Source organism: Haliotis cracherodii, unplaced genomic scaffold (genome assembly GCF_022045235.1).
Source record: "Haliotis cracherodii isolate W230 unplaced genomic scaffold, xgHalCrac1.p SCAF_12, whole genome shotgun sequence".
NCBI lineage: Eukaryota > Metazoa > Mollusca > Gastropoda > Lepetellida > Haliotidae > Haliotis > Haliotis cracherodii.
The window spans coordinates 27,947,841-27,974,482 of NW_027266267.1; the positions used below are offsets into that span (position 1 = coordinate 27,947,841).

Genomic DNA, 26,642 nt, shown 5'->3' on the forward strand with positions numbered 1-26,642 from the left:
ATGCAGGACTTCAGCACAAAATGCATGACTTTAACACAGAATGCAAGACTTTAACACAGAATGCAAGACTTCAACACAAAATGCAAGACTTTAGCACAGAATTCAAGACTTCAACACAAAATGCAAGACTTCAGCACAGAATGCAAGACTTCAACACAGAATGCAAGACTTCAACATAGAATGTAGACTTCAGCACAGAATGCAAGATTTCAGCACAGAATGCTAGACTTCAACACAGAATGCAAGACTTCAACATAGAATGTAGACTTCAGCACAAAATGCAAGACTTCAACACAGAATGCAAGACTTCAGCACAGAATGCAAGACTTCAACACAGAATGCAAGACTTCAACATAGAATGTAGACTTCAGCACAGAATACAAGACTTCAGCACAGAATGTAAGATTTCAGCACAGACGTTAATATTATCCCGGTCAATTGGCCAGTGTGCACTCGGTTTTCACTCTCCGCTCCCTGGGGAGTATACAGCCAAAAGTGTCTGTGAGGCGCCGGATGCGCTTTGATTATGCCCTTTTTAGCATTTGTCGATTTCAAAAAGGTATTTGATTGTGTTGAGCGCCAAAGGCTATGGACATGTTTAAATAAAAACAGGTTTATTTGGGAAAATGTTCCACATGTTAAACGGTATTTGCATGCAAACACAAGATTGGGTGTGCGTGATGATAATGACGAAATAAACTAATCTGTATACCCAAACGGTATACTGCAAGGTTGTGTTTTAGGCCCGACTTTGTTTTCATGCTTCATAACTTTTTGATAACGTATGATCACATGACCTATTTTGAAAACTTAAGGTAAATATGGCATTGAACGTAAACCAGATGTTGTAGAACTAGTGATGCTGCTTTTCCCCTGGAAAATGTGATTTCAATATCAACTGCAATTCAAGCATTTTCAGTTATCCATTCACATAATATGCACTGGTATTTTGCCTTTTACGCCTTTGGAATCTGTTATGGCGAATAATCGACACTGGTTAATCTCAGGCATTGTAGTTTTACAGACACAGATTGATATTCTAGAGGTTGATTGTGATGAATGAAAGTTCTGTGTAAAATAGGAAAAAAAACCAAAATTGATGGTCCTTTTGAATATGCATGGATCTCTCAACGTATACTGATACATTTAATTATCATTTCCTGAAAGGTGGATAGACTTTTTTTTATATCAAGGATAGACAGCAACACTGCACATAAGCTCTATTTACGACTTGTATGGAACGTTTTCAAAAGCCCTGTTTGAACGCAAAATAAACAAAGAAAATTAGGCAATGGTATGATATGATTTAGTTTAGGACTATTCGAGTTCACGGCAAATACATAAGGGACGATTGTCCATTGAAGGAAACCTGAGAACTTGCCCTGAAAAAAACTAGAATCGAAGTTGAGCGCCCTCAGTAGATTGTTTACTCCAAATTCTGAGATCGAAAAATACAGTTTGTATTACCAAGACATTACTTATGAAACTGCAAGTTTAATACATCTGTGAACAGTTTAACATTTAAAGTTGATACAATACAATATAAAGTCGCTTTGTATTAATATATTCCACGCCTTTATATGTGATATACTGAAATCTATGTATTTTGCATCAAGTGGGCATATATCCAAACTGATGGAACGTACTAAACTGTACTTAAGTCTAAGGTCTTTCTTAACATGAATATTGTTTTTATTTGATTCGCCAGAACGCCGGGATATGCTGGATTCTTGATGATCGCGCAAACACTCCATGAGTCACTAACACACGCACGCATCCACCTTGGTCGCTCACTCACTAACTCACTCACTCGTTCACCTCCGCCTTCACTGACAAATTAATCACCCTCCGACGCAACTAATTCACTCCGCTTATTTTCACTTATTTTCCGAAGTATTTGAGACGCAGCCATTGATGGTCAAGGCCACGCCGCTCTGACCAGCTGTGTCGTGGGCCGAACCCCTTGACGAGCAAAGGCCGTTTACCTTACCTGAACGGAAAACGATGTGAAGCACTGACGCGAAAACTGCTAAGTCAGCAAAACGAAATATTAATTAAACCAATAATTTACCAGCGCGCTGTAATTGTTAAGATTTATATTATTCATGAGTTCGATAGATTGCCGTGCCAATAACACTTTCAAATCATCAAATATTGAGTTCAATTATTTGGTTCAGCGCAGCCCGCAATTACGAAATTAACTCTCAGCTCCTTTACGGCTGGTTAAAGCGATAAATTAAACATCGCGCTTCAGTGGAAGAGTGTCTCATTGATTCTCGTTTAGTGGTGGATCTCAGAGTTAGCATTCCTTCTCTCCACCTGTCCACCCTTCCGTCCGTCCATACCTCGGTGGAGTGGCGTAACATGCATATTTCTTTCTCCGTCTCCATCCGTCGTCCGATCTGTCCACCCGTCCGTCCATACCTCGGTGGAGTGGCGTTACATGCATATTTGTTTCTCAGTCTCCATCCGTCGTCCGATCTGTCCGTCTGTCCGTCCATACCTCGTTTGAGTTACAACATTCTGTCCCTTTCTTAAGCAAACACCATGCCTGTAGTGCAATAGACCAATAAGGTGAGCTTTGATTAACCACCGGATCAAATTTCTAGTTAACATGAGTTCATCAGTAACAGGCGAAATTTTGAATAAGGTGGCGTTTGGTTGTTGCTACCAATAATATCTCTGTGATAGGGCCTGCGAATTGTTCATGGTTTGTGATTAGGTTTCGAAAACGGAAAGGGTAGGCAGCGAGGACAGAGACCACAACACACTTCCCCCAGTCCCATTCAACGCTCTCAACAAACCCCGTCCCTTTGAAACCTGAAGATCCACGTTAGAATAGATCTTCAGCAACTCATGCTTGCTGTTAAAGGCGACTATGCAATCGTAACAGAATCGTACGAACAGAATCGGGTGGTCAGGCTCGCTGACTTGGTTGATGCATGTCCTAGTATGCCAATTGCCAAGTCCGATGCTCTTGATGTTCACTGGATTGTCTGGTCCAGACAAGATGATTTACAGACAGCCGTCACATAGCTAGAATATTGCTTTGTGCGGCTTTAAACAAAGAACAAAAAAACAAAACATCGTCCTTTAAGAAGTAAATGAATGCGCTAGTTTCACAAGTTCACGTGACTATCATATAAAACACAAACTATGATGTTGCTGCTCGATATCAATTTTTAAGTAACTTTTCTATTCAGCTTAGACCACAAGATTTTCGTCATATTTTACTGTCTTTATGTGGCAGATTCTGACATGTGTAGGAATGCAGTGATATCATGATGTAACTCAATCAAATTGCTGCCCGAGGTTTTATATACGCACTGTTAAAAAAGGAGGGGATTCTCGGAAATAACTTAAACATTTCAAAATTGCAAGAGATATCTGTTTCAAGTAATAGTTGCATGATAATAATGTTCGATTTGGAAATACATTACAACCGGTAGGGAAGTATAACAGTAGGTGTTATGGCCGCCAACGATCTTAAAAGATAAAAAGGGTAAGATGGGAAATCTCAAAGTTGACGTGTTACGATCATTAATGCAATATACCGCCACGAGTTTTTAAACATTCATTCACTCAACGGGGCATACTGCACATGGCGTTTGGGGGGAGTCTTTCCTACTCCTCTTGCACCGCCTAGCCATGTTCAGTCAACGTGGTCGGCGGCCTGTGATGTTGACGCACGTCTCACTATCATGTCCCAGGCCTGTTCAATGGGGTACAGATCTTGGCACATTGGTGGCATTCTAGGGATGTTGTGCTGCTGGATAGCGCAGTGATTCGTGCACAGTGAGCACGGGTGTTGTCCCCCTAAAAGCCAAAACGTTGAACTACACTCCTTACAAAAGGGAGATAAAAGGATATCAGTATGTTGTCCCGATAGCACTATCCAGTTACCCTTCCTTGGAGTGGGAACCGGTCAGTCATAGCGATGCCATCCCACACCATAACCGATTCACCGCCAAATATATTATGGTTGACTTGACGTTCATTCAGACGTCGCCAGACACGACTACGCCTTCCAAGGAACTACAAAGTGACTTATCTGATAACATGACACGTGACCAACGACAATGAACCCAAGGAAGACGTTCGTTACAACATTGGCGTTTGTTGGCAATATGACGATATGTGAGGGATGGCACAACACGTGGCCGTCCAGCATGGCCATAAGCTTCATGCAGACAATCGCCTGACCGTAACATGTACTCCAGTAGCCTGATGAAAGTTTGCAGCAATATGATTCGCCGCTTGAGCTCCATGTTGAAGAGCTTTGTTTCGGATCAATCGGTCCTGTACTCGTCGGTGTCACCCTCAAAGGGGTCGATCGTCAAAATTGTTGGTTTGTTGGTACCTGTTCCATGGTCTGCTCATCACAGACTGTGACACATTGAGCGTATTGGCCACTGCATGCTGACTTCCAGCATGTCAACAGCCCGCACCCACTCCGTGCATTGCAGACGCCCCAGACAGTTCAGACACCAACAATGATTGTAAATCAAGTACATCTCAACTGTATGACGACAAGCAGAATCGATAAGATTGACAGAAATAATGGTCCACGATTAATCGACCTTCCTAGAAAGTGTCAAAATCAGGAATGACACCTTACACATGCGTGGCCAATGCATGGGCACTTTCAAACAATAGGATGAATTTTGGTGTTATGCTCAAAACACAAACGTTCTTGCACAGGATGTTCGTTGTCAACAATTATCTTTGTTCTTTTACTTGGAATTTTACGAGTGGAACCGAATCGAGGACAACGGAATAAGCCGAGTGTTCCCAGCTGGACAGCGGTGTGTACTTTGGGGGATTATATTGTCCTCTCCTTCTTTGCACACCTTTTGTTTGTTTTATCATTAGGAACTACAAAAGTTTTATGTGAACTATGAACTGAAACAAGAATTTCATCTCAAGCGCGCATGTTTGTGCCACCGTATCCTAAAGGGACCGCGTCAATGTCATTATTCCACAGTAAGTTTTCAACGCCTTTCTTTAAGGACTCTGAATTCTGGACTTGGCTTTGAGAGATACTTCACGCTGATTAGATTAACCCATGAAGCCTTTATAAGGAAACTGTTACACACAAAGAGAAGACTCCCTCAGGGGTTTCGGCTAGACAAAACCATGGATTACAAGTAACTTAAGGTCAATTGAGTTTCTGGTCTGGCGCTACTACAGAGAGGGTTGACGACGTGGAGGCAGTAGACTTTATAAACTCATACTTGCTTCACAGATCAGCAAATCAAAAATGACCAATGTGGAAAAATATAGTTCTATTTTAAGTGCAATATTCCAGCTATATGATGGCGGTATGTAGATAATCGAGTCTGGACCAGACAATCCAGAAATTAACATCATGAGCATCGATCCACACAATTGTGATACGATGACATGCAGTGAGCCTGACCACCCGATCCCGTTAGTCGCCTCTTACGACAAGCAGAGTCGCCTTTTACGGCAAGCGTGGGTTGCTGAAGACCTATTCTACCCCGGATCTTCACGGGTCAAGTTTTCTTGTATTACCACTGAGCTTGATACTCACCTTTACTAAACTCAATCACAAATCGTTTTGCTTGCCTGGACCAGTCAGGGAGTGTCAGATGAGGCACTGCATCCCAGTAAAGGATGGCGAGATTTAGACAAATGGCACATGTCACATCTCACGCATATATTTGCCAAAAGCGCAAGGTTGAGCCATTGCCCTAGAGCACGTGTTTTGCCCTATAAGCTCGGTGGTAAGATGGAAGACAAAACTCAGGGATGAAGTTTAAGCTTACAGCGACCAAGGGTTATTGTTGATGGGTTGAAAAAGGTCGAAATGGTAGTCACGAGACAGGCCCACATTGGGACCGTGTGGCCAGTGTTCCCGGTGCGAGGATTAGCTGTCACTTTCACAAAGGCAGGAAGTCGATCGGCGATTCTTCATCGTCGACGTTGTCGTTAGTGAGGCCGTAGCCTATGCCACGACTAGCCATGCAAACCGTCAGCTACTGTCGATCATCTGGGCCCGTCTCTCTGATTGACCATGTCTCTCAGGTCTTGTAGATCGAAGTATTACATAACGTGGGGCCCACGTACATGTACGTACATAGGATCCGGCGACGTGAGGGGATGTTAATTGACATGTATAGATAGCCCTCGGGATTAAGGGTCCTGTCTGGAGGGGGCTTATGATTAGAAGGGATACGCCGAATGTTTGTTGTATGCATTAAACAGACAAAGGAGATGCACTTTGGAAACATATCTTAACAGGTATTTTAAATATATGTCGATGTTTTAAAGAAACCTATTGAAGCGGTTGGCGCTATAAGATCAGGATGAATACTAAACTGCCGGACAAAAGAAAGTAGACACCAATTTTTGATCGATGGTGGCTAAAATGAAACAAATGAGAAATGGTTATTCGATAGTGGTGTAGTTGATACAGGTATCATGGGCGATATTACAAGGATCATATCAATGAATACCTCACAACAGGTAGCGTGCACGGGAACATGAGGGTCGCAATTTTGGAGACTGTTTTCAAGTGAATATTTTCTCTTGCCAGACTGTTTATTCAGAAATCATCTTTGCCATTTCAGTTCACTGTCTGACTTTGTGCCCAGGTTGATGCTGAACAAAATAAACATTCACAAAAACAAAAAACAAAAAAACAAATTAGAAATACATAATTTGATTTTTTTCTCATCTTTCCGACATTTTTCTGACAGATTAAAAGTATTTACATTTCGACATCGCTCTAAGGTTGGAAGAAAAATGACCGTGGACCAACGAACACAGCGGCACCTGAATGCCAGACGCCGCGTAGAGGGAACAACACCATCTTTGCATTACGACACATTAAACATAGTTCTATATAAATCTTATGACTCTCATCATGGAATCACCCAATAATTTGATCCGACCCTTGTTTATAGAAAGTGTGTCGCTAACTTCCATTCCGGTCTTTTTTATAGTCTTTTTTTGTTTCCAAGGTTGCATCCCCCAACCCCAACCCCAACCCCACGCCCCTTCCCCCGACTACCTGCAAAAGCCACATAATATACCCCCTTTCCTCTGCATAATTGTTTCCTTTTAGAACAATTATGATTTTTTGAAATAACAAATAATTTCGATTATCCACCCCTCTTATTAGGGTGAACGTGATGAGAAACCACATCTGATATCGATGCTTAGCTGCTGCGCATGCACCTGATGTGGGAGGGTGGGGGAGGACGGAGGGGTGCAGGTCTCAGGCTTTCACTACGGTGGTGAAACCACGAGCAGGGGTGGGGGTGTTGGGGTGTGGGTGTGGGTGTTGAATCATAACCAGCACGAACCTGGGGATCAAGCCCGCGACCATAAACTGCCGATCTGGAGGAAGAATACATTGTTAGCTTGTGAAGTGATATTATTGCATTGGATAAATAGAGGAAACTGAATTCTGGTGGACAAAGATTGCTAACATCATCTATAACCGTTAAAAGTAAACTTGAGAGAATTTTGTACAAAAAAGTTTTTGTATTTTTAAGCCTGTACGAAATGAAAACAAAAAACATCACATTATGAAAAGTGAAAGGGTCCCAGATGTGTTAAATTTATTGTGTGTGTGTGTGTGTGTGCTCTTGTAATAGTCCTGACTAATGCCGATTTTATAGTACTAGTCCACTGAGATACCATGCCGCAGTTTAACATGAAAAGTCCACTCAGACACAGTATACTGACGCAGCAAGGGGATCGAACCACCGACCTTTCGCTCTCCGGGCAGACGCTCTATCCACTGGACTACGGAGGAGTGAAAACATTGGTGAAAACGTGAATCAATATATAAATATGTAGCTAAATGAAATAATGAATAAATAATGTGTTTCCTCTAGCAACAGATACTGCCGACCACTTGTTCAAATACAAGAAGCAACTTAAACAAGTCCACAACCTGTCCGAGGAACCTATCAGTCTATTTCTACAAGCTATACTGCTATCGCGTCTGAACAAATATCTTCCCCCTTGCCAACGAAATCTTAGAAACGGACGCTTCTAATCTGCGCGGCGGCCTCTCTGTTAACATCAGAAAGCAACAATCCCCATCGCAAGACCCCGGAAATCTATCTAATTTCGTCCAGCAATCCGCAATATTCGTCTATGGCCGTCATTCGATATCGATCGGGCGACCTAAGTTACATCACGGCTCGGTTTTGACAACTTGTTTGACCTTTGATTGTCTCTGGCTAGTTCTCAGCGAGTCGTTTGTTTGGGAAGATGTACTTTCAGGCTTGCCCTTCATGAATACTTTGATTGTTTTTACGATAATGATGATGACGACGACGACGACGACGACGACAACAACAACAACAATAACTGGTGTCGTGTTCAGAAACTGACTTTCATTGTGACGTATTTAGGTGATTAATTAAGGTCTGCTGAATTAGTCCTGTAAATAAATCAAAGTATGACATCAAACAAGATTCTGGTGAGTGATCATGAGTGAGTTGGTTTTAACGCCGCTTTCAACAGTATTTCACTTATATAACATCGCGTCGAGCTGACAAACCTGGACACATAACCAGACCGTTTTGAAGGTTCGAACTCAGGTTCATAGGATCCTGCCCGCCAAAGGAACGCCACTCATGTGGGCCGCATTGGTTTAACATGTTGGTAAACTGTTCTCGTCGTTGGGCAACACGGCGTTTCCACCTACCTTTGACACGTCTGAGACCTTCATCACGTCAGACATGCCTTCGACATTATACAAGCAGAGGTATAAATGAAATTCTGTTGAGAACGACGTTAAACCCAATCCACTCGCTCCCCTAGGTGTCATCGCGGAACTTTTTCATATTGAGTTTGTTTTTTTTGACAGAGAGAGTATTATCACATAATGATAAAACATCCTTCATCATCTGATCAGAAGCTCCTTAAGTCCTCAAATTAACCATTACGAGAGGCATAAATAGTATTTGTCTCTTTTCTCATTGCCTGCTCGTTCATGTCTATTTTAATACGATGTTCAACAATAGTATTAGAAAACATGACACTGCGTCAAAGTATGGAGACATATTGAATGTGGGAGCGTTCGTCAAGTTCAAAGCGTCCTTCTTTTACAGAAGCAATGTACATGTATTTGAAGTTTGCTCAATACAAAATGTCAGCTCGCTGAACGATTTTGCCATTGGTATCCTGGCTCAAACGTCTTCAATTTCATATCCTGGTTCAGATTCCTCTCGTTGATATCCTGGTTCAGATGTCTCCCATTAATAATATTGTTCATATGACTCCCATTGATATCCTGGTTAATATGTCTCCCATTGATATCATTGTTCATATGGCTCTGATTAATATGATATCCTGGTTCAGATATCTCCCATTGGTATCCTGCTTCAAATGTCTGACGTTGAAATAATGATAAGAAGAATGAGAATAAGAATTCATTTGTGTGGCGCATATATCCATGCGTAGTCCAAGCTGAAAGCGCATAAGAATAATAAGTCATTTGGAGATTTGATTTGTGAGTGGAAAGTAGACAGTTCACTGCTGTCACGGGGGTGTTGTGGTAGACAGTTCACTGCTGTCACGGGGGTGTTGTGGTAGACAGTTCACTGCTGTCACGGGGGTGTTGTGGTAGACAGTTCACTGCTGTCACGGGGGTGGTTGTGGTAGGCAGTTCACTGGTGTCACGGGGGTGTTGTGGTAGACAGTTCACTGGTGTCACGGGGGTGTTGTGGTAGACAGTTCACTGCTTTCACGGGGGTGTTGTGGTAGACAGTTCACTGCTGTCACGGGGGTGTTGTGGTAGGATGTTCACTGCAGTCACGTGGGTGTTGTGGTAGGCAGTTCACTGGTGTCACGGAGGTGATGTGGTAGACATTTCACTGCTGTCACGGGGGTGTTGTGGTAGACAGTTCACTGCTGTCACGGGGGTGTTGTGGTAGACAGTTCACTGCTGTCACGGAGGTGTTGTGGTAGACAGTTCACTGCTGTCACGGGGGTGGTTGTGGTAGGCAGTTCACTGCTTTCACGGGGGTGTTGTGGTAGACAGTTCACTGGTGTCACGGGGGTGTTGTGGTAGACAGTTCACTGCTTTCACGGGGGTGTTGTGGTAGACAGTTCACTGCTGTCACGGGGGTGTTGTGGTAGGATGTTCACTGCAGTCACGTGGGTGTTGTGGTAGGCAGTTCACTGGTGTCACGGAGGTGATGTGGTAGACATTTCACTGCTGTCACGGGGGTGTTGTGGTAGACAGTTCACTGCTGTCACGGGGGTGTTGTGGTAGACAGTTCACTGCTGTCACGGAGGTGTTGTGGTAGACTGTTCACTGCTGTCACGGGGGTGTTGTGCTAGACGTTCCAGGCAGTGGCCGCCGAGTATGCCAAGGAACGTTTGCCATAGAGTGATGTCCGGACATTGGAATAATAAGCAAACTCTTCTTCTCTGAGCGGAGCGATCTTCCTGGGACATATGCTTGAAGGAGATCAGCAAGATACTTTTTGTGCTTGTCCCATGAGACATCCGAAGACATAACAGAGAAGTCTGAATGTCTTCATGTGTTCAACTGGAAGCCAAAGCAGGTTATATAACACCGGAGTGATATGGTCAGTCTTGCGAGGGTGAGTAACTATTCTGGCTGCTGTGTGAGAACTGCAATCGTTGTGACCTGTTCAGCTGTTGCACCAACCAGCAAGCTATTACATTAGTCCAACCTTGTCATAACTAAAGACAAGACAAGTATGATTGATGACTGCTGTGTAAGAAATTTGCAGATGTGCCCTATATTCCTTAGCCTGAGAAAACAGGTTCTCACATCGTTGACATGTTTGTTGGAGACAATTTCGGATCTAGAGTAGCACCAAGAATATTGCTGAGTGCGGCGTTAAACCAACCAACCAACCAAGAAATATCTAGTGAAGGGGAATGGTAGTGTCACTGAACTGGAATGATTCAGTGCCACCTGCGCGCTTAGACCCTTAGGACCAACAAATAGACACTCACTTTTACTGTCATTAATCTTCAGCTTGTTTTCAAACATCCATAAATTTATGTCGCTGCAGCATTTGCATCTGATGGTGTGGGTTTAAAGAGATCATGGAGCTGCGGGTCTTCAGCATAGAAATGACGACTTATCAATTATCAATTAAGTGTCGGCTGTAGGTGTCCTGCCACCCGATTCGGTTAGTCGCCTCTTACGACAAACATGGTTGCCTCTGACGACAAGCATGGGATGCTGAAGATCAATTCTAACCCAGATCTTCACGGGTGAACCGTGTTTCTATGTTTATCAGCATCATACCCTTGCCTGTGGGCTTTACAAAAGCGGTAGCATAACACCCGCAGCACTTCAGGCTTTCCTCACGTATTAGGCATATGCGCCTAAAAAGCTTTGCATCATAAACAAAACTTGTTTCTAACCATGTTTTCCGAAAAAAAGATGGGTAGGTATGTCGAACGATCTTTCCAGTGATGTGAACAAAATTTTGAGAACCTATCGAATATATTGGAAAGTATCAGAACTATTTGTTTTTAAAACATATGGGATGCAATTAATGGCTAAATTAGAATTGACAGGTCCAGAGAGGTCGGCCAAGCACTCCCGACAGTAGCAGCGTCCCGTAACATTCGGGAAACTCAGCCGATTTTGTCTAGTCGGATTACAATCGTGACCATGTCGTGACAGATTCTGCTGTATCGGATCAAAATCGTAACAATGTCTGGACGGTGTCCTGTGGATCGGGACGCTGTCGTGATGAACGGGCATGATTTGGATGAATTGTTCATTGCCGTTTCTTGTCGACTGACTATCACGTGACTAACGGGTGTCTTCCGTTAGGGTCGGTTCACCGTCCGGACACTGTCTTATCTCTGTCGGATCGCATTCGGGAAAATCGGGACGCTGTCGGGACAGATTCGGTCGTATTTTACCATGCGGAAGATACAAATCGGATCAGATTCGGATTGAGAACGGGAGAATCGGGACGAAATCGGCTGGAAACGGCTGAATCGGGACGCTTCCTGAACAATATCTAATTGTTGTCTGGATTAAATACATGTTTTTACAAAATTCCCGCCACGAATCACAGGATCCTGATCAGATTTTTGACAGTTTTTAATCGTTAATGGTTCAATCTAGGACGGCAGGAAAAATCCTGAATGTGTGATTGAGCACTTACATAAGGGAAACACTACCGTTCAAACCGACGTCCAAACGCGGCTCACTCACTCATCTCGAAAAACACCCTTATACTTCTAGACGACCCCTTCAGCGTGTATAAATACATACACCGTACCTCACCCTACTGAATGAATAAAACAATATATATAAGAAGGTTCATCCCACCCATGCAGCCAACACCACCTCCCACCCTGGCCATTGGACCAGCCCTACATATTCCCTAGCCCCACGTCGACCTCCCAACCCACCCATCCACCGCCCCCTCAGTAACAAACCAACCGTCACACCAAACACCGCACCTCCCCCTCCCCACTCGCCCTTCCCGCCGCTACTTCACCCCTCGCCCCTTCCTCCTGCCCCAGCGTCACTACAAGACCCAAGCCCGCCCCTTACAGCACCCCCAACACATCCCATCCCAGGACCAGCATTCATCCGCAGAGCAAAGGTCAATTTGCGAAGTCTTCTCATGCCATCATTCCCCGTCTGTGGCCACCATCAATGCCAGTACCCCCTAGCGGAGGGGAGTTACACTATCGGCCGTCACATTCTGCACTGCCTAGTGATCGACTGTTAGGAAGCTATCGATTCGATCCCGAAGACTGGCTTGTTCTATTACCATAGGGCAATACCACTCCGAGTCTACCTTAGCATCAAAGTCGGGAGATTTCTGTTCCTACGGATGGTTTTCGCTACCTTACTTGTCGGACTATCCAGGTAAGTTCGTGTTTGAATCTTCTGCATGATGTCTTTAACAAAACCCTGTTTAAACCGAGCACTGATCTATTAGCTCTTTCTGAAGTTGCTGATGGCTGCAATCTCCTGGTCCAGCCTAGGAGGTGATTAACTTGTAAACCGAAATACAATCGCCTGTCATTATACCCTTCGGTTGTTCGACGTTGGGTTGAAATACAGAGAGACTTGCTGCTGCTGAAGCCCTGTTCGGAGTATTGGAGAATTGTCGTTCTTTTTACAGATACTTTGATATGTCAAATCTGTTTCATTTTAATCGTTGATTTGAACTACATGCGTTGATGTGTAACGGCAAATGATTGCATTGTGTGGCGCACTGATATGAGCGAATGCGTATGTATGTATAAGAACACGTTCTACCAAAAAAGTACATTTGCAAGATATTTTAGTCCTAGCATTGATCTCTTCTGTGTGTATATAATTCCTAGATTTAAACACCCTTAGACATGCGAGAGGGTAATTCGGTCCAGATTCCGTTTCTTTGATACCTAGAGATTATTACAACAGTACATCGTTATCTGTGTAATAGCTCAAATTACAAATATTGTCGTTGTAATTACTGGGAGCGTCTTAGCAAACCTTTTAGACGATGAAACCTTGTTTACAATATATTTGGCGAAAACGGTAGCGTAAATTTGCTTTAATCATGACCTCGTCGTTTGATTTCATAATAATATCAAAATGTCAAAATAGTTTTCGCTTGATGTCGAAGCCAATTTCATCAGTAGCATAGCGACCTTGAGGTATATTTGATCAATTTAAGAGAGCTTCAGATATTAGGCAAGAAGCCTTCTGTGTCAGCCAGCAGCTGACGGACCGCAAGCAATAATTAACGCTAATGCGTCCATGTTTGGGGCGTATGGTCGAGATATCAGAGCCCTGGGCTGGATATGTTGCAGAGTTTTAAACCACAAATTCATTTTATATCGTAGTTAGAATAACAATATCTATTTGAAGAGCGACATTGGAATTTTGGCCGCGGGCTGAGGAGAGCGTGTTGGCTGGAAAGAATTAAAAAGATGAACAGATTTAATAATTGTCATGTTTACATTTGAATTGCAGCTGGAATAATGAAGACAAGTCATGATAACGGTATATTGTTGTTCGTGTGCCGCTTAAGTATACGTTTTCAGAAAGCTAATTTAGTCGGTATTTGTATACTGCCATGTATTTATTGAAAAGTTTCTTTCACGATTTGTTTTTGAAGGTGATTTATATAGGCTGTGTATAAGGACGTGTTGTTATTGAAAAACGTGTAAGGAGCGCCACATAGTCGTACATTGTTTGGTAATGATTTGGAGAGTGGATTTGCGGAAGAGTGTATCCTTTATATCATACTATCGGTGATAACCTACATCTCACGACTATCCGTCTCATAATTGTCCATGTCTCATGACTATCGGTCACATTCACATGATGACCAATATCACATAGTAACTCATGTCTTGTGACTATTGGTCACATAGTAACTCATGTCTTGTGACTATTGGTCACATCGTAACTCATGTCTTGTGACTATTGGTCACATCGTAACTCATGTCTTGTGACTATTGGTCACAAAGTAACTCATGTCTTGTGACAATTGGTCACAAAGTAACTCATGTCTTGTGACAATTGGTCACAAAGTAACTCATGTCTTGTGACTATTGGTCACATAGTAACTCATGTCTTGTGACAATTGGTCACAAAGTAACTCATGTCTTGTGACTATTGGTCACATAGTAACTCATGTCTTGTGACTATTGGTCACATAGTAACTCATGTCTTGTGACTGTCGGTCACATAGTAACTCATGTCTTGTGACTATTGGTCACATAGTAACTCATGTCTTGTGACTATTGGCCACAGAGTAACTCATGTCTTGTGACTGTCGGTCACATAGTAACTCATGTCTCTTGACTGTTGAAGGCATAATAATCCTTAACTCATCGTCACAAAATATCGTAGATCACATGACTATGATTACAAAGTATCTCACGACCAGTGGTCACCTAATAACCCACATTGTTATGTCGTTTTAAGGACAGTATGTCCATGTTTAGGACCTGCGTGTTCATGTATTGGTCATGTGGCTTTGACGTGAACATTGACGACAGTGTCACTATGTTCGTGCGACGCGTGTCGACCACCCGTTATGTGTATGCATTTTAACTCATAGTGTTGATGTCCCACCTGATATTGTAATTAACGTCTTGTCTTTCAACTCACCACAGCCAGGAAGGGGGACCCATGTCCGTGCTGGGATGTGGGGAGCGGTCCCTCCTTGATTTCCTCATATATTTGTGATACCATTCAATTCACGCTGGGTGTAGCCTTTTCTTTGTAATAGAAATGTTCGTTTGAGTATTGTTCATAGCCAAAACAATTATGCTAAATAAGGGCCTCATCTTCGTGAATGGAAATCTAAAAGAGTATATATATATCCCCCGGTGTTCAGTCTTCCATTCCATTGCCTAGATACCGTTAAAGAAAGGGGTTTAAGAATCGCACTCAAGTGACCTTTGATACCACATGCAAGAGATGGAGAAATTATGTGTAAGTCATTCTTTCTACTTGTTAACTTGATCACTTTATAATCGTCACAAACCAGTGACTTGATTAAATGTACAGCTAACTAGCTTCAGTGGCAGGGAAAACACTGATGTTTGATTGTGACGTCACGTATCTGCAAAGCTTTTGCTGCCATTTCATTGAGCGATATCTCATGTAGAAATCAGTTTTGGGTGATAAATAAAACAAATACACCTGATACGTGATTTGAAATTGTCGGGCCTAAACCAGTAGTCGTATCTTTCAATGTCAAATATTTATTTTGTTTGTGTGTTTGTTGTTTATCGCCACGCTCAGCAATAATCCAGCTGTATGATGGTGGTGTGTAATAATCGAGTATGACTGGACCAGACAATCCAGTGATTGACATCATAAGCATCGATAATCGCAATTGGGATACGATCCTGACCACCCGATCCCGTCAGTCGCCTCTTACGACAGGCAAGCATGGGTTGCTGCAGTACAGAAATGACGGGGTGGGGGGAGAGATCGCAGCTGAAGAGGTCATGATTCACCTGAATGTGTATTACTCGTTAATCCAGACACCATCTTACGTCGAATTAACAAATGCCGGATCAACGAATCATGGATAGGGGGGAAATGGTACAAGTGGAAGCGTTCATCTAAATAAGAGTGATAGACCGGAAAAATAAAATTACACATTTAAATATCCTCCAGGTTCTATAGGTGAGGTGAGGTGCATGCGCGCGCGTGCGTGTGTGTGTGTGTGTGTGTGTGTGTGTGTGTGGCCGCTTGTACTAGTCCGGACTGATGCCGATTTATAGTACCAGCTCACTGAGATACCATGCCGCAGTTTAACATGAATACCCCACTCAGACACAGTATACTGATTCTGAGCCGACTTGTCCTTGTTTTAGCCCATTAATGCCGAGCGCCAGACAGGGTAACAACAAGTACCATATTTTAATGTCTTTTGGTATGACGCGGCCGGGGATCGAACCCGGACCTTTCGCTCTCAGGGCGGACGCTCTACCACTACACCACGGAGGCGGTCTCCAGGTTCCAGAAGGTCATTATTGCCGGAAGAGGCGACTACAAAAAGGCTTTGTTGTCTGGTCTAGACTATGTGAAGGCTGCTTTGGTACAGATGGCAGTATGCCGACACGGATCCTTGCATAGAAGTCGCCGTAGACCACTGGGGCACTCAGAGCCGACTGTGACTACACCCGTGACGTCGCACCCGCACGTCGTCTACCCCAAGATCTACAGCGTCTGCCGGAGTGTGGAATGTCGATGGTTTCATCCTTGGCTGCGTCATACCAAAAGACGTTAATTATGGTAAGTGTTGTTTCCAAGCCTGGCGCTCGGCATTAATGGGATAACGCAAGGACTGGTCGGACCGGTGTCAGTATATGTGTCTCTGAGACAGAGACAGAGAGATACGTCGTTATGAAATCTTAACCGCAACGTTAACCCCATTTTCAGCTCACCCACCGCCTTGTTATAGTATTCATGCTGTCAACCACTGGTTTGCTTGTCCAAGTTGGACATCTACAGACAGGTCCATGTAGCTGGAATAGTTCAGGCTCATGCTTTAATTTGCATCGTTTGGTTTAAATGATGCTGTTTATTAAAAAAGAATATTTGCAAGTCTCCACCCATCACTATCCAAGGATGACCTCGTATTTCAGTGGACGTCATCTCTCCTTAAGTTAAACTTGCAACACCCAGAGTGGTACCAGAACATAGACAGCGTCCATAATAAAACCTAATTACGAATCTATTAACATCAAACATTTATCAATTTGTCACGAGAAGGACATGCATCAAAGTAAATTTAAATATCCTGTCTGGTATAGCGCCACAATGCAATATCCAGGTTCTGGGCCGGTTTAGAGAAGGGTGGGGACCTGATCTTGTGTATATATAATGTCAACTGCAGGCGCACCTCCGTGTCATGAAAATGTCATTGCAGTGTTGTAGCAGTATATTTTGGTCCAATCAAAGAAGGAAATATTGGCCGGGAATGTTCACCCACACCTGATTTTCAATTATAATAAATACTCTGGACCAATTCCACCGACTTGATTTCGTTTCGAAAGTGACGTCATACCCCGTAACACTGACTTTTTCTCGCTCATGAGAGTATTTGATTGGGTGGCTAATTTTAGCTTGCAGTATTCGAATCGGGCTCAAAACGAGGGTCTTTGAAGATATATAAAACTAAATAATGGAGGATGTCACCATTCCCTTGATACGCCAAATGGTAAATATCATAAGGACGACTCGGCTCAAGCCTGTTGGCAGTCCCAGCCAATTTGTTTCAAATGATTCAACTCCTCGCCCAAATGTGCGTGTGCGCGTGTGTGTGCGGGCGCGTGCCTGTTTGTGTATTTATTTTATATTTGACGCCTACTCAATACACAATATTCCAGCTTCATGACGGCGGTATGTAAACAATCTAGTGATTGATATTGTGAGCAACGATCCAAACAAGGAACAATATTCGAACCGACGGTCATAGGATCCTGGCGGGCCCAAGAGCCATAATCCTTACAACGACCTTTGACGCAAAAGACGACAGGGCCTCCTGTGTTCACAGAGAACATGTCTCACACATGCAATTGCAATACAAAGGCACTGACTGTTAATGATAGCCACGTGGTTACAGCGTTCGCTGGGCACACAAACGGTCCGAGGTCGATGCCCAACATTGGTAAAATTCGTGATGTCCCCCGCCTTGATAATGCTGGAACAGCTCTAAAACGGCGTAATTCGTAATTCACTCACTCACCCAATGGGCACAGATGGTCTAGTGGTCCCGATTATGATCCTTGAATTGTCAGCACCATCTCCATCCTCGTTGGTTCCACAGCATGATCGTGGGTTTGAATCCCGGTTCGTCCCGATCATGTTTCTTGGTTTGTCGGCACCATACCTGTGCTTAGGGCTTCACGAAACTTGTAAACGTCTAGGACCGGCATCACGTAGGACTTTACTCCCACGGTAAGTTGACACGCCCTCGTGTAACTCAAAGACGGATCAAAGCATCGTCTAAAGCCACCGAGCGTACAATGTTTGATGGATGTACGATATAATAGAATTAAATCAAAGAGTTTTGTTTTCCGATGCCTGACAAAATGCAACGGTTTGGCAGACATCTTTAATTGTTTGCTGCAGCGATGGGTTTATGTCACGGTGACATTTTCCGCGATTGCAGATTCAATCTTAAAGTTATTCTTTCTAATTATAAAGAAATAACTGTCCTAAAGCATTTGGGAGGTATTACGACACACACAGTATCCAGGACGCCGTGAGGAGAGCGAGTATCGGGAGGCTTAAGATATTGAACTGTGGAAAAACGGTCAGCAAATTTCAGAGAAAACAGTTCTTAATATAAATTAAAGCGTTTAAGTGTCATTGAGAGAAGCGTGCAGAGAATGTTGCTTTTGACATAATTACTACTGCTACTGCCACTGCTACTTCTACTTTCACTACTACTGCTACCTCGTCTACTACTGCTGCTGCTACTTCTACTACTACTACTGCTTCTACTTTCACTACTACTGTTACTACTACTGCTGCTGCTACTTCTACTACTACTGTTAAAAGTATTGCTTCTACTTTCACTGCTACTGCTACCTCGTCTACTACTGCTGCTTCTACTTTCACTACTACTGTTACTCCTACTGCTGCTACTTCTACTACTACTGGGGCGGTCGGGTAGCCTAGTGGTTAAAGCGTTCGCTCGTCACGCCGAAGACCCGGGTTCGATTCCCGACATGGGTACAATGTGTGAAGCCCATTTCTGGTGTCCCCCGCCGTGATATTGCTGAAATATTGCTAAAAGCGGCGTAAAACCATACTCACTCACTCACTCACTCTACTACTACTGCTACTATTGCTTCTACGTTCACTACTACTGCTACTTCTGACACTACTACTACAACTACTACTACTATCACTATTACTACGACTACTACTACTACTACTATAACTGCTACTAATGTCACTACTAAAAATAATATAAACGAAAATGCTATTTAAAAACGTGTTAATGTGGTGGGTTGTAGGTTTAACACAACATAGAACAGTTATATCACGAATCACTGTGAATAATGAAGACTGGACAAGGCAAACAAGCGAATCAAAGCCTTTGCAATGGAAAAATATTATATCCCTGAATCAGCTGAGACCTGAACGCCGCTATGTTTAGTGCAGAGTGGCGCCCATTGCGCTTGCTGCACATCATCGAATCCTCTGGTCCTGGGGTCGAATCCACTTTACTTTACCAGTTTCTGTCAACATCTGCGACAAGCATCACTTCAAGCTTTCCATCCCCTCTAGGCTGACACGCCATGACGTCACTGAAGTACTATACAAGACAGTACAAACCAAACTCACTCACTCACTCCATTCAATCAAAAATATGTCATCGAAGAGTATTGTCGCAACACACACACCACATAATACAGCAATAGGTATAAAAAAATAAGTAAAAGTTCTCAACAAAAACGTACACTATTTTGCATGTTTAGCAAGTTTTCCACGATTCTTTCCACCCAGTGCCACAGAAAACATCCAGTTACCATTCTCTTCTTGCCTTATATTTCTTGCAGTTCATTACAAATTCAAGTCATCCTAGTGGAACTGATAAATCCGAAAGACTTCACATAAAAAGACAGTAAACGCCACTTTCGTCAACGTGTCGCCATGGTGACGAAAACAAAGTGTTCTTTTTTCATTGGTCGTTTCTCTAAAGGGTTTCGGAATGTGTTATGTGTTTAGGTCTGACGGTCTGCGATCTGTCAACAAAGTCCTGGTCGGATGCACGGTATGAGGGAGCTATCACTTTCACGTCCGACATGTAATTTGGTAAAAAGCGCTTTGAGGCACACCAGACACTTTAACGAGTCCGTATCGGTAGTTGTTAACATTCGTCACGTTAAAATTGCAGTATCAAATTTACATTTCCACAAAAACGGATCAATTTGCATCCGGGGTCAGAACCACATTGCTTTTCGGGAGTTCCCTGGGGATATAGATCTACATGTGTATCAATAGATTAAAACAGGTCAAATTGCCTTTGGAGGTTGCAGTCGCTGGTCGAGTTGCGCCCCTCAACGTGACGAAGTCCCTGCTGGTTTGTTCGCTTCCCAGATTCGCCCTGACGAGGAGCCAAAGTTTATAAAATACGTTTATTAAACGTGTCCATGGATTCTTTCTAAATATATAACATATGACAATGTACAACGACTACAGCAACAACTGAAACAGCTACAAGAACGTACACTGCCGCTGCAACTACCCCATTTGCTAATGATTCTTCTACTGTTACTACTACTACCACCACTACTACTACTACCGCCAGTACTACTACTACAACTGCTGCTACTGCTATTACTTCTACTGTAGCTATCACTACTACTGCTACTATAACTTCTACTGCTACTACTACTATCACTACTACTACTGCTGATGCTACTACTACCACCACTACTGCCACCACCACTAATATTGCTGCTGCTGATGCCACCACCACTTCTACTGCTGATGCCACCACCACTACTACTACTGCTGATGCCACCACTACTACTACTACTACTGCTACTACTGCTGATGCTATCACTACTACTACTACTACTGCTGATGCCACCACTACTACTACTCACACGATTACTACTGCTACTACTGCTGCTATCACTACTATTGCTGAAACTATTACCACTACTTCTACTGCTGCAGCTATAACTACTACTACTGCTACTACTGCTATAACTACTGCCGCTACCATCACTACTACTGCTGCAGCTGCTACTAGTTTTGTTGTTGCTCCTACTACTGCTGTCACAACCACCACCACTGCTACTATTACTACCACTACAACCACAACTACGTCGTTTACTACAATTATTGGTTTCCATCGCGACTACTGCGGATACTACTACGACAGCTACTACTCCCCCTACACCTACTAACTATACAACTGCTACAACAACGACATCAATTGTCGCGTCAACATCGACAACCACAATTCCCTACACTACAATGATGCGCAAACAAATCACAGACATCCGCGATGCCAGCACCCAGCAAGACTGTGATACGGCATACATGGTCAATCTGTCATGAACACTACTGCGAGGTGGAGTATTGTCGGGAGACCCGGTATCACGGCGGCAGCGAGGCAGCGGGATAGTATTGATCTATATATCAAATTTATAAACATGGGATAATCAGTGTCTGAAACTGATATCACTCTGGGGCTGTTTATTTCAATAAATTAAAACGATATGAAATTAACAGATGGACATTGATTTAGTCGGCGGGGGCGTCGTACTGCGGATGCCAATAGATATAACATATCAGTGAGCCTATGTGATAGGTAGTGGTGTTTGTGTTCGTTTGACAAAGTGACAGTTATATAGTTATCGAGTGTGATTGTTGACCATCACCATGTAGACGTCACGCTATTGTTGTGTTGATTCTGAGCCAGGAATTCACTGGCTATTCAAAACGTTTTTTAAAGCAATACTGACACAACTATAATTATATCTCTAGCCTTACATGTTTTAATGATTGGATAAATCGCGGCTCGTTGGTTCTACTTCCGTAAACAACAAATTCTCATGATTTCTCGTTACTTAGCGCTTGTTAGTGGTTGTTTGTGTTTGGTAGTGGTATTTGTTTGCCGTGTGGTTGGTTGGGAACAGTCTATGGTTGTTCACGGCTGGTAGTGGTTGTAATTGTCTCACATATAGAAGGGGGCGGTCGGGTAGCCTAGTGGTTAAAGTGTTCGCTCGTCACGCCGAAGACCCGGGTTCGATTACCGACAAGGGTACAATTTCTGGTGTCCCCCGCCGTGATATTGCTGGAATGTTGCTAAAAGCGGCGTAAAACCAATCTGACACACTCACTCACAGATAGAAGAGTCAGTGAGTATGGTTTTACGCCGCTCATAACAATATTCCAGCAATATAACAGCGGGGAAAAACCAGAAATGGCCTTCCTACATTGTACCCATGAATCGAACCCGCGTCGTCGGCGTGACGAGCGAACGCTTGAACCACTAGACTACCCCACCGCCCTGGTCGGTAGAGGTTCCAGAGACTTGCTATGACGGATGATGGTGGTTGTTGCGTCGTTGGCGACTTGTTATGACGGATGATGGTGGTTGTTGCGTCGTTAGCGACTTGTTGTGACGGATGATGGTGGTTCTTGCAACGTTAGCGACTCGTTATGACGGATGATGGTGGTTGTTGCGTCGTTAGCGACTTGTTATGACGGATGATGATGGTTGTTGGGTCGTTAGCGACTTGTTATGACGGATGATGGTGGTTGTTGCGTCGTTAGCGACTTGTTATGACGGATGATGATGGTTGTTGGGTCGTTAGCGACTTTTTATGACGGATGATGATGGTTGTTGCGTCGTTAGCGACTTGTTATGACGGATGATGATGGTTGTTGGGTCGTTAGCGACTTGTTATGACGGATGATGATGGTTGTTGGGTCGTTAGCGACTTGTTATGACGGATGATGATGGTTGTTGGGTCGTTAGCGACTTGTTGTGACGGATGATGATGGTTGTTGGGTCGTTAGCGACTTGTTATGACGGATGATGATGGTTGTTGGGTCTTTAGCGACTTGTTATGACGGATGATGATGGTTGTTGCGTCGTTAGCGACTTGTTATTACGGATGATGATGGTTGTTGGGTCGTTAGCGACTTGTCATGACGGATGATGATGGTTGTTGTGTCGTTAGCGACATGTTATGACGGATGATGATGGTTGTTGCGTCGTTAGCGACTTGTTGTGACGGATGATGATGGTTGTTGGGTCGTTAGCGACTTGTTATGACGGATCATGATGGTTTTAGCGTCGTTAGCGACTTGTTATGACGGATGATGATGGTTGTTGGGTCGTTAGCGACTTGTTATGACGGATGATGATGGTTGTTGCGTCGTTAGCGACTTGTTATGACGGATGATGATGGTTGTTGGGTCGTTAGCGACTTGTTATTACGGATGATGATGGTTGTTGGGTCGTTAGCGACTTGTTATGACGGATGATGATGGTTGTTGGGTCGTTAGCGACATGTTATGACGGATGATGATGGTTGTTGCGTCGTTAGCGACTTGTTATGACGGATCATGATGGTTGTTGCGTCGTTAGCGACTTGTTGTGACGGATGATGATGGTTGTTGGGTTGTTAGCGACTTGTTATGACGGATGATGATGGTTGTTGGGTCGTTAGCGACTTGTTATGACGGATGATGATGGTTGTTGGGTCGTTAGCGACTTGTTATGACGGATGATGATGGTTGTTGCGTCGTTAGCGACTTGTTATGACGGATGATGATGGTTGTTGGGTCGTTAGCGACTTGTTGTGACGGATGATGATGGTTGTTGGGTCGTTAGCGACTTGTTATGACGGATGATGATGGTTGTTGGGTCGTTAGCGACATGTTATGACGGATGATGATGGTTGTTGGGTCGTTAGCGACTTGTTATGACGGATGATGATGGTTGTTGCGTCGTTAGCGACTTGTTATGACGGATGATGATGGTTGTTGTGTCGTTAGAGACTTGTTATGACGGATGATGATGGTTGTTGGGTCGTTAGCGACTTGTTATGACAGATGATGATGGTTGTTGCGTCGTTAGCGACTTGTTATGACGGATGATGATGGTTGTTGCGTCGTTAGCGACATGTTATGACGGATGATGATGGTTGTTGCGTCGTTTAGCGACTTGTTATGACGGATGATGATGGTTGTTGCGTCGTTAGCGACTTGTTATGACGGATGATGATGGTTGTTGGGTCGTTAGCGACTTGTTTATGATGGATGATGATGGTTGTTGCGTCGTGCTATACACGTGGACAAAAGTGGACAAAAGTTAAGCAACACTCCTATATTGTCCTAGATTCAGAACTGCTATTTATATTTCGTATATAATCCACACATAGCACTGACGAGAAGTTGGTACATGAATATTGTATCTTACCCCAGATGGCTCCACGGACTGCTAGCCATTGAAAACTATAATATTTACAACATATGTCATTACATATTCAATTCTGTTTTCTGTATTTATGTATGAGTATCACATATTGTAAACAAAACAAACTATGTTTAGTCAGAATATATATTTACATATACAGTATATGATATTTACAAATTGCTGTTATATCTGAAAATATACAATATTATCCGATGCTTAATAAGCTTTTTCCATTTTTCCATTTCCATAAGTGAACAGTTCCTGATCGCATCTATTGTTTGTGTTCATACATGTCTGTATTGAGGGACCGCCTCCCGTGGAGTAGTGGTAGAGCGTCTGCCCGGGAATCGGAATGTCGGGGGGTTCGATTCCCGGGCGCGTCATACAAAAAGACGGAAAAAAAGATGGTATATGTTGTTACCCTGTCTGGCTCGGCATTGAAGGGATATAACAAGTTCTAGTCGCCTTGGAGTCAGTATACTGTGTCTGAGTAGTATAAAATTGCGGCATGGTATCTCAGTGGGATAGCACTATAAAACCGGCATCAGTCCGGACTTGTACAAGCAGCCACATATGTGTTATACATATTTGAAATACGTGAAATAACTTCGAAATACAGATGCTGCTTCAACAATCAGATACCATGGATATGAACGGGATATGTTCGTGGCGTACGCACTCATGTGATAGACAACAGGGAGGCATTATCCATCCTTACCCATATAGGCAACCTATCCGAAATCATTACCTACATCCGAACCAAACATCTCGCACGGGGGGAACGATTGTTCCCTAAAATGAAATACCGTGTTTCCAGGATAACATTTACACGAGATTTAACACATGGCTATCAGTCTTCATCAACGCTCACTTTTTAACGATATTATTGACTCGTGTGACAATGAGCAATCGAATCAATTTAAAAAAATGTTCTGAAATCCAATCGGGAATGTGAAAAAAAGAATTTACATGCCTTTGTGCTAACTCCGTCTCAACCCACGGGAACGATCCGTATATATCGATGAGCGTCGGCAAATCTTGAACTTCCTCCAGCTCAAGCCAGCGAGTATGACACACGGGTCCAGCCAAGCTCTGTGATCGTATGTAATTCTTACATATATATTCCATTACAGATTTGCAAAGATTATCCACGATGTATTATTTACCGCCAGCGTTCATCACAAATATAATTCTCTTAATATAGGTGCGCGTCTCTGGGACACGCGTATCAATACCCTACACTTATGTCACGGCGAAACATTGTACGTTAGTCCTGCTTGCAATTTTTATTGATGGTTTATCTTAAAACAGAATTGATTGCATTAGCGCGAGAGGCTTCGAATAGAGAAATTGAAAGCAGGGACCATTTATTACCACGTTGCACTTAAAGAAATGTACACGGTGAGCAGGGATCGAAGTCAAGGGCTGCTAGGTTGATGGCGGGCGTATTGACATAACACAGTTGTACAGAGGACTAGGGCAAAGAGTGTAACCGTCGGTAGGATAGGCGAGTGAATGGGTGGTGCGTCATTGGTGCGTCCGTGGTGTGTGTCTCGTGCGACAGTGGTGCGTCCGTGGTGTGTGTGTCGTGCGACAGTGGTGTGTCAGTGGTGTGTGCGTCGTGCGACAGTGGTGCGTCCGTGGTGTGTGCGTCGTGCGACTGTGGTGCGTGCGTTGCGCGTCCGTTGTATGTCCGTGGTGCGTCCGTGGTGCGAGAGCGGTGCGTCCGTGGTGTGTGTATCTGCGCCTGTCTTCGTAACTGCATCTGACGGGCGCAAATGTGAGTTTTTTTTATCACAGTAGGATTCCTCTTCGTAAAAGTAGCTGTTTTGAAAGTTGGCGCACCTGATATACACGAAACATGCAACAAATCCTAGGCGGACTGAGGGCTCGGGGCGTCATATCGAGTTACTCCCCCTGGACAATGGCCGCCCCTAGTGGACCACAATGCATCTCTTCAGTCTTCATCAATGAAGGATGGCGCGTAGGGCAGTGGTTACGATGATCAGTCATTTGACCTGGTTCGATTTTAAGGCGTGTTTACATGGTGTATACTATCAATTAAGATCTTGTGCCGACCAAGGGTTCCATTGGCTAACAAGGCCAGGGAGTCAATCCCGACCTTCCGTTGATGATATAAAACATCTCTAGCCTTATGCATCCATTTACCACAAATCCTTCAATACTGGCCGGATCGTACCTGTTTTCAACCATTAAATGCAG

At 43.6% G+C, this 26,642-nt stretch overlaps 1 long non-coding RNA gene across 1 annotated transcript in view; it reads left to right on the plus strand.

Moving 5' to 3' along the window:
- Nucleotides 1–12,785: 12,785 nt before the first annotated feature.
- The window catches only part of LOC139457751 (uncharacterized), a 291,878-nt gene continuing 278,021 nt past the window's right edge, over nt 12,786–26,642 (plus strand). Inside the window, exon 1 of the long non-coding RNA XR_011652630.1 lies at nt 12,786–12,868. This is a non-coding gene — a long non-coding RNA (uncharacterized lncRNA). The remainder of the gene's footprint in view (nt 12,869–26,642) is intronic.